The 14,325-nt window shown below is 46.1% G+C and overlaps 1 protein-coding gene across 1 annotated transcript in view; it reads right to left on the bottom strand.

Moving 5' to 3' along the window:
- Nucleotides 1-14,325, bottom strand: part of WDR37 (WD repeat domain 37) — a 198,847-nt gene that overhangs the window by 158,084 nt on the left and 26,438 nt on the right. Inside the window, exon 2 of the mRNA XM_040434222.1 lies at nucleotides 13,762-13,829. The gene's annotated coding sequence lies outside the window, so the exon portion shown is untranslated. The remainder of the gene's footprint in view (nucleotides 1-13,761; nucleotides 13,830-14,325) is intronic.

The following is a 14,325-nucleotide window of genomic DNA, read 5'->3' as shown; positions in this document are numbered from 1 at the left end:
GCCGGCTTACAGAATGTGACTTCCTGACATTGAAAGTAGTCATAATAATGTGATGCAACGGTGTACTCCAGAGGCTAAAATACTAAACCGTAGTAAACAAAGTTACATAACTGCTTGATCCTGTCCTAGCTGTAACAAAGATGGATGTGGACAGCAATGCAGAGGCCCTCGGGGAACCTGCCCGAAATGACAGAAAGTAAAAGCGCTACAGACTAAACATTCAGCGGGCGGCCGGCGCTGTATCCAGCGTGAGCTGAAAGTAGTTAACAGGAAGCACAATAACCACCAGTGTTTATTATGTGAGGGAAATATTAGGTCATGCCCCGAGGTCTGAATCCATCAGCAGAAAGCTATGCTGAACTTTCACAGTCATCTGCAGGGCTTGTACACACAGCAGATCTCAGGCTACACCTCTGGGGTATGCTATTTGTCCTAAGCATTTTAGCCCTCTAGGATATGACCAGACACAGTGGAAATTTTATTGAAACAGGGTAAAATCCAGGGCAAATGCACCACAAAGATATGCCTGTGATTTTACCCTTCTAAGGCAGATTTGTTAGCATTTTCAAATGTACTCCATAATCCACCATGTCTGTAAGTGACCTTAATTGTTGTCCGAACCCCAAGACAAAAATGAAATAAATCAATTAAGGCCCAGAACGCATTTTTAATAAAGAGCCCCACTCACCTGGTCACCAGCGCTCCATTCCAGCACTTGAGGGTCACTTCTGTGCTACTTCTAGTCCCTGGTGGACCAGACCTGTGATGTCTGTGGTCACGTGCATGACTGAAGCCATTCATTGCCCTCAGCGTTGACACGTGCCTAAGCAACTTTAACCGCAGAGGCTCAATGGTCAAGTCACTAGGGGACACGTCACCGCTGAGAGCAGTGAATGGCTGCAGCGGTCCACAGGACAACAGGAGAGACCTTCCCTTAAGTTATAGAGGGTGCATGTGGTACTGCAGCTCAGTCGTATTCGCTTCAATGGAGCATACAGTGCATTCAGAAAGTCTTCAAACCCTTTCACTTTTCTCACATTGTTTTAGTGCAAGGTCGCAACATAACAAACAAAAAAAAAAAAAAATCTAAATTTTCCCCCATCATTTTACACTCAAAACCCCATAGTGGGAAAGGGAAAACAGAATTTAGAAATGTTTGCAAATTTATTAAAAAGGAAAAACTAAAATTTTGCATGGACATAAGCAGTCACATCTTTTGCTGTGACACTTGGAACTTTACTCTCTGGGCCTCCCATCTCTCTTGATTATCTTTGAGATGTTTCTACACCTTGATTGCAGCCCACCTATGGTAAACTCGGTTGATTGGACATGACGTTGAAAGACAAACCACTGTCTATATAAGGTCTCACAGCTGACAATACACATCTGAGCAAAAAAACAAGCCATGACGAGGATAGAACTGCCCGTAGAGCTCAGAGACAGGATGGTGTTGAGGCAATGATCTGGAAAAGGGGATACCAAAGGGGATAACATTTCTGATGTACTAAAAGTTCCCAAGAGCACAATGGAGTCCATAATTCTTAAATGGAAGACGTTTGGAACAGCCAGAACTCTTCCTAGAGCTGACCTCCCCACCAAAATAAGTAATCGGGTAAGAAGGGCCTCAGTAAGAGAGGTGACAAAGAACCCAATGGTCACTCTGGTTGAACTACAAAGATATTGTGTAGATGGGAGAAACCTCCAGAAGGTCAACCATCACTGCAGCATTCCACCAATCTGGGCTTTATAGCAGAGTGGCCTCTCCTCAGTAGAAGACACATTAAAAGTTGGCAAAAATGCATCTGAATGACTTTCAGACTGTGAAAAAGAAGATTCTCTGGTCTGATGAAACCAAGATTTAACTTTTTAGCCTCAATTCTAAAAGTCAGGTGGGGTTAGCAGCTGGGACAGGGAGACTTCAGAGTTGAGGACAAGCTAAGTGGAGCAAAGTACAGAGATATTCTTAATGAAAACCTGATCCAGAGTCCACTGGACCTCAGATTTGTCTGACGGTTCACCTTCCAATAAGACAATGACCTAAGCACGCAGCCAGGACAACACAGGAGTAGCTTAGGTGCAATTCTGTGAATGTCCTTGAGTGGCTCAGCCAGAGCCCTGACTTAAACCCAATAAAACATGTCTGGATAGACATAAAAATGGCTGTCCCCATCTAACCTACCAAAGCTTGAGAGGATCTGATTTGTCATTATGCGATATTGAGTGCAAATAATGTGGGAAGATCTTGATTTTTATTTTAGCACAGGGCTGGAACATAAAATGTGAAAAAGGTGAAAGGGTCTGAAGATTTTACAAATGCACTGCAGGCTATGAGCTGAGCGCTGCGATTGGCCAGCGCTACAGCATAGGAGAAAGAGACGCCGTCAGGTTCCCCCGGGTGGAGCCTAACTATGAACATAGCGGAGGCTATACCGGGAGAGCGGAGCGGCGCCCGGGGATAACAGTAAGTGCAGGGGGATCCCTGGGCGCCGCTCTACATGTCTGTATAGTTAGTTTAGATGTTTTATTCTGGTGAAAGGTCCTCTTTAATGGAATCTGCTCTGCAGTGACAGCTGAGCCCACTACAAAGTATACAGATCAGTCTACTTCCACCACTGAAGCTACTGCCAAATAGCTGAATGGCAGGGGTGTGGGGTGTCAAACTGCCGATCAGCTAGTAATGGCCTATCCTAACGATTAGCCATCATTTAATTAAAGTTGGAAAACCCATTTAAAACCATGCACAAATCATAGAAAGGTGTGGGGCACTTTCTGGATGAAGGCAGCCTTGTTTTTCTAATGTTGTAAATCCCTTTAAGGCTTTAAAGGGCTTTTCCAGGCTCCTGATATTGATGTCCTATCCTCAGGACAGGTCATTAATATCCTATCAGTGAGGGCCTAACACTCCGCACCCCCACGATCAGCTCTTCCCTGCAGCCTGTAGCACTGGAACTAGCACTTTTGATGTAAGCACAGCTCCGTTCAAGTGGGTTACTGCAGCTCAGCTCCCATTCACTTCAGTGGTAGATGAACTGCAGTAACCCAGCACGGCCACTATACTTTGAACAGCGCTGTGATTCCTGTTCCATCCACAGAGCTAGTTCCTGCTCTGGAGGCTGAAGGGAACAGCTAACTGGTGGGGGTGCTGGGTGTTGGACCCTCCCCAACCAGATATCATCTATCCTGAAATTCGGTCATCAATATCAGAAGCCTGGAAAACTCCTTTAATAACTAGACTAGGTTAATTCGGCAAATTTTGAGTATGTGTAGGTTAAATGCTACTTAAAGGGGTTGTCTCGGAAAAGGTTTTTCCTATAGGGTGCAAACACGACCACCGCTGCTGGAATACAGGGTGGTTGTAACCCCTCGATACGAGTGGTGTATAATGCGATGGAAAAAGGAGTCTAGCCAGCAAAGGAAGCAATATGGAGTAGGGCTGAAACGATTACTCGATTAACTCTATATATAAAAAAAAAATGAATCGTTTGTGCCATGTGAACATGGAGTGTGCCATTACTCACGATCCGTGATCACCCGTCTGCCCGCACAGCGCTGCACTGGATCCTGACTACGCACATCGTCAGGACCTGCTGCTGTGTGACGTCAGGCCCCAGTGCAGCGCGTGAAGAAGAGGATGGAAGATCTCTGGAGTGTCGGCAGTGCCCCTACAGGAAAGGTAAGTATTTTAGTTGACAGGCGCTGCGGCTGGGCATTGATGGCTAGGAGGGGGAGTGGGGGAACTGCTGGCAGTGAGGGCAGATGGTGGCATTGGAGGGGAAACTGGTGACACTGTTGGAGGAACTAAATGCATTGGAGGGGGAACTGATGGCACTTGGGGGGGAACTGATGGCACTGGAGTGGGAGCTGATGAGTTTTTATAGAAAACGTTCTTTCAATTAGCTTTTTCTTATTAGAGTACTCAATTAATCGTTGGATTAATCGGTAAAATACTTGCTTACTAAAATAATGGATAGCTGCAGCCCTAATATGGAGAATCACAATACATTAGTAAGTAACTTTCTCTACATGATAAATGCCATTTGCTGAAGTGATACAACCCCTTTAAGAATCTGTTGACCCTGGCATCATGGGTTCAGATGAATAAGGAGGATACGGCTTTTGTCTTTTCTCCTTCACTTACATATCAGAGCTCTGTGGAGATGTTTTATTTTTTTATTTATTTATTTATTACATATCTAAATAGAATAGCTCGAAACCCCGCGATATTCTAACCATCAAATAGCAAGTGTGAACAGAGCCTTACTAATCAGGATGTCCAGTCCCCGGCACCAACCTCCAGCCAGACTCCACATGTAGCAGCCGCAGCGCCAACCTTTGGTTTTACAGCAAATCAGCTCCGTTTTATAATTGCATAGATTTTCCCAATGTCAGCAATGCACTTCTTACATTTTTATTTTCTCACTACCCGGTGGAAGGAAAACTCCAGTGGACAACACTAAGCAGAAGTGTCATGGTTTTAAGACAAGTGGATGAAATAAACCACCCTGCTAGAGGCAAATCGAGAAGTTGCATTTTTCACATGAGAAAACATAGAAGTCATCCGGTGTGAACGCAGCAATATGGCACCACTACGGCTTTTACTTCTAAAACAAAGAACAAAAATCCTCCTCCTGGAAACGTACGACTAAACTGACAAGTGGGCGTTACAATTCTCCTTATTATTTGGGTGTGTCCCTGCACAGCCTGACACTCTCACTACTGATTGGGCAATGTGAAACACATCCCATTGACAAGTGGAATCCTAACACCCAGTGCAAGCAACCATTTCCAGGAGGAATAACACAGGAGCGATAAAATGCAGACTTCTAGCAATGATGCGCCAGCACTGTTATGTCATGGGGGACACTAAGGCTGATTAGCTATGGACTTTTGTGCGGCAAGTCCGCAGCGTTGTGCAGTACCAGCAAAGTGGATGAGAATTTCAGAATTTTCATCCACACGCTGCATATATATAAAAAAAAAAAAAGTAGCGGAAAAAGTACGGCATTGCGAATTAAACAATGGAGGGGTGAAATCCATTGGCTTTCCCGGCGCAAAAACTGCATGTAATACACGCGCCTTTCTTGTGGTTTTTGCTGTGGAAACGCACCAAAACGCCGGCAGATTTTTCAGCTGGATTTTCTGTCAATTGTGAACCCAGGCTAAGGCCCCTTTTACACGACCGTATTTTTGGTCCACATCAGATTCCTACTTTTTGCGGGTTGGATGTGGACCCATTAATTTCAAAGGTGCCGCAAAAATTGTGGACAGAACACCATGTGTATGTCCATTCCGCAGTCCCCAAAAGATACAACATGTCCTATTCTTGTCTGTTTTTCAGACAAGAATAGGCATTGTTACAATACGTCACCTGTATTTTTTGGTCAGTGATTTCCATCCGTGATTATAAGCCAAAATCAGGTGCAGAATAAAAGAGGAGCAGATCTTTCCATTACACCTTATATCTGTGTACCCTCCACTCCTGGTCTTGGCTCACAATCACTGATGATAATCCCTGATCAAACACTGACGTGTGAAAGTGGCCAAAGACAAACTCAGACTGTGCAGCCACATCCTGTTATGTTACATCAGGATACTATATACCGTACCCACCAGCCTACGTCCCCCACCAAGCACACACTACACAACGACATGTGGCTCAGAGTGCAGAGCTGCCCCAAAATAATGCCGCCTTTCTGGGTGTGGATATAACAATTAAGGGAGCATTCACACGACCGTGTGAAGCCCGTGCTGCGGACCGCATTTGCGGATCCGCAAAACAAGGGCACCGTTCCGTGTGCATTCCGCATCACGGATGCGGACCCATTCATTTCAATGGGTCCGCAAATCCGGTGTAGCGGAACAGAACCTTACGGAAGCACTACGGAGTGCAGAGGGGCCGCGATCCCTATACGGCTGCCACACGGCAGGTGCCCGTGCTTAGCAGACCGCAATTTGCGGTCCACAGCACAGGCTTCACACGGTCGTGTGAATGCACCCTAAGGCTCATGCACATGGCCACTGCCATTTTTGCAGTCTACAAATTGCCGATCTGCAAATAATGGATACTGCCCGTGAACGTTCAGCATTTTGCGGAATGGAACTTCCGTCCCTCTGTAGAAATGTCCTATCCTTGTCTGCAAAATGGACAAGAATAAAGACATGTTCTATATTTTTGCGGTGCTGCATATGGATGCGGACAGCACACGTTGTGCTGTGTGCATCTTTTGCGGCCCCATTGAAGTAAATGGGTCTGCATCCGACCCACAAAAATTGCAGATCGGATGCGGCCAAAAAACAGGGTTGTGGGAATGAGCCATTTAAGGGGTGGTCCGGGAATATATAATTGCCGGCAGAATACCTCCACTACCGAAAAGATCACACTCTGGGCCGGACTGGCCAACAAGGGCACCAGAGGATCCCAAGCTCTGACAAAACTTACCTCGCCCGCTGGCTCCCGTCTCTCCATCTTCCGGTCCGCGTTTTGCATTCTTCTGCCCCGCCATGGTCTCCTGATCCTCTACAGAAAACCGCTGGCTTCAGCGGTAGTGTTTATTCAAGGACACCCCCTTTAAGTCTGAGGCTTTTATCCTATACCGTGGAGTGCATTCAGCCACCAGCAGATGTTCTGAGGCTCCTAATGTAGGTGTTTTATGATTACAGGAAGAGACGTTAAGTGTTGATTCACCTGAATTATTAACATCCCCTAGGCACGAGCAGAAGGGCATTTGGAGGCTTCCATAAAGTTCACCATTAAACTGCAGAAAATTAACACCTACTGGATTCAGAAACCTGCACATCTCACACTTTTCTGCTTTTGTTTAACCCCAACATCAGGAACTACTATCACCAGGAGACGCCCCAATTGGTCACTACACTACACGGCACGGATCTCTATTCAACAGAGGGGGTCCTATTCTACAAGGAAGCCCTTCTATAACATCTATAGGGCCTAATAGAGCAAGGGGACAAGGGGTTATGTTCATGGAACAACCCCTTTAAAGTACTGCTACCCTCAAGCGCAGGTGCGATGCTGGTTTTGTGGTGTAAAAAGACACAAAGGAAAGAATTTATCAAAGAGTCAACACCCAATTCTCAATAAGAACAGTACTGGTTCCCAGACAAACCGCAGATATAATCCAATAAAATAACAGACATGATATCCAATATCAAAGATACATAAATGCCCGTACAATATCACGCACATTGTATCTACCAGTGATACCCGTGGAGTAGACAACGTGCTGACAACTCTGATACTGTATGGGCATTTATGTATCTTTGATACTGGATATCGGGTGTTATTTTATTGGATTATATCTGCGGTTTGTCTGGGTACCAGTACTATTCTTATTGAGAATTAGGTGCGCACTTATATGTAGGGACAGATTTCGGGGTTGTTCATAGGGTCTTTATCGTATATAATATTTTTCACTTTCTTGTTTTGCTGTGGCCATAATAAAGATTATTATATTTTATATCTTTGGGATGTTCTTTATACTGAGACTGACCAGTAAGTGTTGATGTTTTATGTTACATTTTACCCACGTTGCCGCTCCTTTAAAACGCAGCAAATTTTACCCCCTTCCACCCCCCCAGCAGTTCCACAGCATATGTACCCCAAGTGGCACCAAGGCCCTATAAACCAGGAGTGGTGGAGCAAAGGCGTGCCTTTCTGCTGGGAGATACTCTTTACTGGTTGTAATCATGTAGTGAGTAATATAAAGCTCCAGGGAATTACTCAGCCGCTCGAAGCAAGCTGCAGGTTCAAGACCTCCGATGGCAGCGGGTACCATCAGCCTGTATAGCCCTGAGGATGCCCAGCCGTGCACCCACACAGCTTCTCGCTGTGCCGCTCTGCAGCAGACTGGATCCTGCACTGAAACGCAGCTACGGTTCGCCTGCAGTGCTTCCTCCGAAGAAACGTCAGCACATTGAAATGTTTCCGCTCAGATACTGGAGTTTCTATGGTAATGTTAATGACGGGATGTTCACTAAAAGGGACAAGCACTTAAAGGAAATAACTACTATGGAAACAATCTCCTGGCACCCCACCCTACACCAATAAAAAGTAGCCAAATGTTCCTGTCTCAGCAGCAGATGCCCTGCGTGGCAGAAGGCGGGAACACTGATCCGTCCCAGTGCGTGAAGACCCAAAGTGGTCACCTTAAGGCCACCTGCATACGGGTGCAGGTGAACGCACATAAGATCCACACCAATTTCCACATGGATTTATGTGCGTTTCTGCAGCTTATCAGCACCAAAATCCGCATTTAAAAAGGTTGAAATCTGCAGCTAAAACCGCAAACATAACTGACATGCTACGGATTTTGAAATCTGCACAACAGGTCGATTTCCGCACTGAAAAAATCTGCAAAGTGTAGATTAGATTAGTGTAATCTCATACACTTTGCTCGTATTGTACTACGCTGCGGGTTTCCCACGCGGGAATCGGCGCTGAAAAAAAGGCTCATGCACACGAACTTAGCCATTTTGCGGTGCTGGCCATGTGTATGCCACCATTTTTTGTCACTTGGCCGCAAAACAGACAAGAATAGGACTTGCTCTATTTTTATTTTTTTTGCGGGACCGCGCAACGGACATACGCATGCGGAAAGAACATGGTGTGCTGTAGGCATCTTTTGCGGCCCGATTGGAATGAACTCGTGTGCATGAGCCCCTACTGGTTGTTAGTCGGCCACCCAACATTATTCAGACGTGGCCTAGTCAGTTGTGTTTAGTGGTGGCTGTGGGAAGATTCTACGACAGATACCTCCAAGGACATCACTGTATCGGAGCACACTTGCATCGGCTGACACAGGCTGCCAAAAATAAAAAGCTTATCGATATATATACCGACCACAACCCTCATTGTGGAAAAAAAAAAATTTAGTGACAGATTCCCTTTAAAATACAGCCACGTATAGGAGAATCCGCAACATATGGAATCGTGTGAACGTTCAGAGGAGGGTCTAAGGAGAGAGTGCAGTAATAAGGGGATTAGTCGTTACATCACACGACCGTTCCCAGCTCCGGTTAGTTCCCAAATGACTGCAAATGTGAAACTGCAGAACATAAAAAAAAAAAAAAAAGTTTCAAAGGTCTATTCACAGGTCTGTAATTTGGGTCCGCATTCATTTCACAATTTGTGGACCCATTCACTTTCAATGGGGCTGGAACGGACAAGAATCCACATTTCCGGGATCCGCATCCGCATTTTCGGGATCTGCAATTCCGTTCCTGAAAGAAATAGAACATGTCCTATTCTTGTCCGCAATTGCGGACCAGAAAAGGCATTTTCTATTCTAGTGTCTGATGTGCGGTCCGCAAATTGCGGATCGCACATTGCAGGTGTCCGTGTTTTGCGGATCAGCAAAACACTTACGGACGTGTGAATGGACCCCAAGAAACGTTTCACAGCACAACTAATGACAGTCTGATTTGTTTTCACACAAACGGCACCACCATTGTCCATGGGCAGTGTCTGGTATTGCAGATCATCTTCACTGAGGTGAATATAGCTTAGCTGCAATACCAGACATAGCCTGAGGACTAGCATGGCGCTGTTAAAAAAATAAAAAAAATAAAAAAATATATAACACAACAGACCCATGTGTGGATCTGTTGCCTCTCCTGAAACGTCTGAAATACCGTATTTTTCGCCCTATAAGACGCACCTAGGTTTTTGAGGAGGAAAAGAAGAAGAAAAAAAATTTGAACCAAAAGTTGTGCTTTTGGTGGGTATTGAACTAATGGTGGTCTGTCGATGACCCACTGTTATGGGGGGGGGGGGGAAATCTGTCGATGACCCACTGTTATGGGGGGGAAATCTGTCGATGACCCACTGTTATGGGGGGGGGGGGAATCTGTGGATGACACTTATGGGGGGGGGAATCTGTGGATGACACTTATGGGGGGGGGGAATCTGTGGATGACACTTATGGGGGGGGGGGAATCTGTGGATGACACTTATGGGGGGGGGGGGGGAGAATCTGTGGATGACACTTATGGGGGGGGGGGGGGGAATCTGTGGATGACACTTATGGGGGGGGGGGGGAATCTGTGGATGACACTTATGGGGGGGGGAAATCTGTGGATGACACTTATGGGGGGGGGGAAATCTGTGGATGACACTTATGGGGGGGGGGGAAATCTGTGGATGACACTTATGGGGGGGGGGAAAATCTGTGGATGACACTTATGGGGGGGGGGGGGAATCTGTGGATGACACTTATGGGGGGGGGGGGAATCTGTGGATGACACTTATGGGGGGGGGGGGATCTGTGGATGACACTTATGGGGGGGGGGGGGATCTGTGGATGACACTTATGGGGGGGGGGAATCTGTGGATGACACTTATGGGGGGGGGGAATCTGTGGATGAAACTTATGGGGGGGGGGGAATCTGTGGATGACACTTATGGGGGGGGGGGAATCTGTGGATGACACTTATGGGGGGGGGGGAATCTGTGGATGACACTTATGGGGGGGGGGGGAATCTGTGGATGACACTTATGGGGGGGGGGGGGAATCTGTGGATGACACTTATGGGGGGGGGGAATCGATCTGTGGATGACACTTATGGCGGGGGGGGGGGGATCTGTGGATGACACTTATGGGGGGGGGGTTCTGTGGATGACACTTATGGGGGGGGGGATCTGTGGATGACACTTATGGGGGGGGGGGGATCTGTGGATGACACTTATGGGGGGGGGGGGGATCTGTGGATGACACTTATGGGGGGGGGGGGGATCTGTGGATGACACTTATGGGGGGGGGGGGATCTGTGGATGACACTTATGGGGGGGGGGGAATCTGTAATCTGTGGATGACACATATATAGCATCTTATGCTATATATGTGGCATCCACAGATTACACCCCCCCCCCCCCCCCCCCATAACAGTGTCCCTGTGTAAATAGTGACCCCAATACAGGGACTGGAGGCCGGCAACTGGAGTTGAAATTGCAGCGAGGCCTGGTGCAGTCATTGTACTCTATTACACCGGGCCCCGCACACAACTGTATTCATATGTAAAGTGTAGGCAATTCATATGTAAATTATAGCAATCCTCTGCGGTAGCGCAATCCACGTAGTACTCACTATGAAACTCCCGTACTAGCAGGCAGGCTGGCCACTCACTTCGTCATGCACATGCTCCTCCCACTTTATTAATGAAGCAGGTGGAGCATGTGCGTGACGAAGTGAGTGACCGGCCATAGTGAGTACTACCTGGATTGCGCTACCGCAGAGGATTGCTACACTTTACATATGGATACTGCTGTGTGCGGGGCCCAGTGTAATAGAGTACAGTGACTGCAAAAGGCCCCGTCGCGATTCCAACAGCAGTTGCCGGCCTCCAGCCCCTCCTCCCTCCCCGCTGATACATCGCAGGCCGGGCTGTGCAGCATCGCGGCCCGCGATGTATCAGTGTTAGCAGAGCAAAAATGGCAGCATTCGCCCCATAAGACGCATTGCCATTTTCCCCCCACACACTTTTTGGGGGGAAAAGTGCGTCTTATGAGGCGAAAAATACGGTACCTGCTGTTTGGCATATTGGGGAGTTTGTAGTGGGGAGTCAGGGTGGCAAGTAACGTCTGTAATAGACTTGGATGGCATCTAAGGTCTCTTTCATGTAGCAAAGGCAGAGTATCCAGACTGAATCCTGAACCATTCGTATCAAAGGGTCTTGTGTACATGAGCGTAGTTTTTCCCGCATAATCTTTGCGTTCAGGGAAAAAAAAAAAAAAAGAAAATAAATCACATCCTGTTCTATATTGTGCATTTTTCACGCAGCTCTCGTTCCATAGAAATTAATGGAGCTTGCATGAAAAATGGAAGGCATCCGGATGCAATGAGTTTTTCACTGATCGTGGCTAAGAGATTTGAGGGTTACCGTTATTCTTCAGTTTTTATTCACACACGTGAAAAACATGCATGTAGAAAAGCTCCTGTGGATAGGGGATAACTTGTTATAATCAGAATACTCCTTTAACCTCTTAACAGTCAGGTTAAAATTGGGAAAACCCTCCCAAAAATGTCACATTTTTTATTGTAGATTTTTAATGTGTGTCTGCAGTAAATTTGGTTGGCACACAACACAAGGGACACTATTGCATTTTTAACCCCTTAAGGACAACCTGCAGGCTGTCAGCTCTGAAACTGCTCCCCCTTCTCCTCCAGACTGAAGGGGAGGGGGGCTGCTTTAGCTGCTCATTTAGTGTTGAGCGAACTTCAGTTTTCAAGTTCGGCGTGGTTATGGTCCGTGGTAGCGTAATTAATGACAGAACAGCAATATCTTCAGTACATGGGAAGATATCAGTGTTGGTAATCGGGATGCAGTGGACACAGCTGAAATTGAAAGTAAAAACAGGTTTTACCTGCAATTATTCCTGACTCGATTTCTAACAGTGATATCTCCAGGAGAGCAGTCACCTGGGTGAATCACATCACCGACATGGAAGCAGCGGGTGCAGGAGTTCCCATAACACCCCTCATGGGGACCCAGAGGCTTTCTGCAGCACACCAGGGGTAAGTTTGTCACACAAAAAATAGACTTGGGGCCACTGTAATATAGTTTTAGGAACTGGTCAACCCCTTTAATAAAATGCCAAATGTAAGGTCTTCTACTGCTTTATACCTACAGTTCTGCTTCTACTAAGAGACACAAGTACATATATACAATGCATGGACCTAGACATTTCAGCGTTTGAAAACAACCTGAATAAAAAGCTTTGACCTTACATGGATGAAATGGAGTCAAGAATAAGGAATTCAAACTGCGTCCAATGGTTTAGAAAAGCAGCGAACCGTCTCTAACGCACAGCGAGCAGATATGCAAGAAGCAATCAGACGCAATGCAAACAATGAATGCTATGACACAGAACAAATGCACGGGGCTCCAGATACATTTCCAGCATTCCTCTACAACATAGACAAACCCACACCGCTCCAGCTCAGCTCATCTCAAGTGTCTCCCAGGTTTTTGGTGGCTTTTCGACATTATTATGCATCACTTCCAAGTCAAACATCTACTTTGTAGGAGTCACCATAAATCAGAAAATTATCCTCTGGATTGGTCATCAGTATCTGATCAGTGGGGGTCCGATACCCTGGACCCTCGACGATCAGCTGTTTGAGAAGTCACCAGTGCTGCAGCGTTCTCACAGCTTTCCCTGTGACATAACATTCATCGGTCAAGTGGCCTAGACGCAGCTCAGCCCCAGAGAAGTGAATGGGGCTGACCTGCGATACCAAGCACAGCCACTATACAATGATCGGCGCTGTCCTTGGCAGCTGAGAGAAGGCCGTGGCGCTAGTGCGAACGCCAGTGGCTTCTCAAACAGCTGATCGGCAGGGGTCCTGGGTGTCGGACCCCCACAGATCAGATACTGATGACTTATCCAAAAGATTGCTCATCAGTTAAAATAGCTCGGAAAACCCCTTGGAGGGTAACAATATTGACGACTTAAGAAAGGATTGTCCAAGTTTCGGAAAAATACTTTTTCTTTAAGAAACAGCGCCACTTTTGTCTATGGGTTGTGTTTGGTACTGCAGTTCATCCCCACTGACATGAATGAGACTAAACTACAATTACAAACACATTCCATTGGCGGAGTTTCTGGGGGGAGGGGGAAGATTTTTTTTTGTCTAAACCTGGATAATAAGAGAATATTAAACAGGGGTTTCTCACTATACAGATGTAAAAGCACATTGACTGGATTAGCTACAAAATGTTGGGTGGGGGTCTGACAAATTTACTTACCGGTGTTAAATAAGGCTATCCTCCTGGCCCATTAGAGTTCTATAACATCTGGTGGGAAGTCAAATAACCTAAAATAAAAAAATATATATATCTGAATATACAGACATTATATTATACACTATATAGACATCACTGAATTCAGGTGTTTCAATCGGTCTCATTATCACAGGTGTATAAAATCATGCACACAGCCATGTCACTGTTGTAATAATGCCTCATGCACACAACAGTGTCAGTTTTGTGGTCTGCAAACCGTGGGTTCGCAAAATACAAATGCGGTCCATGTGCCTTCTGCACTATTATTTTTGCTGACCCATTGACTTCAATGGAGTCGTGGTCTGCATTTTGCAGATGTATTCTATCTTTCTGCAGAACAGACATATGGATGCAGAAAGTGCACGGATCATACTTGTGATTTCCGAATCCATATGTCCGTTCCGCAAAAAGAAAATTCTATACTTGGATACAAAGGGGGTCATTTATTAACCAGAAATACAACTACAGTACAGACCAAAAGTTTGCACACACCTTTTCATTCAAAGAGTTTACTTTATTTTCATTACT

The sequence above is a fragment of the Bufo bufo genome, chromosome 5 (assembly GCF_905171765.1).
Source record: "Bufo bufo chromosome 5, aBufBuf1.1, whole genome shotgun sequence".
Taxonomy (NCBI): domain Eukaryota; kingdom Metazoa; phylum Chordata; class Amphibia; order Anura; family Bufonidae; genus Bufo; species Bufo bufo.
The sequence above is the reverse complement of the archived record's forward strand: the minus strand, read 5'-3'. Positions and strand labels throughout refer to the sequence as shown.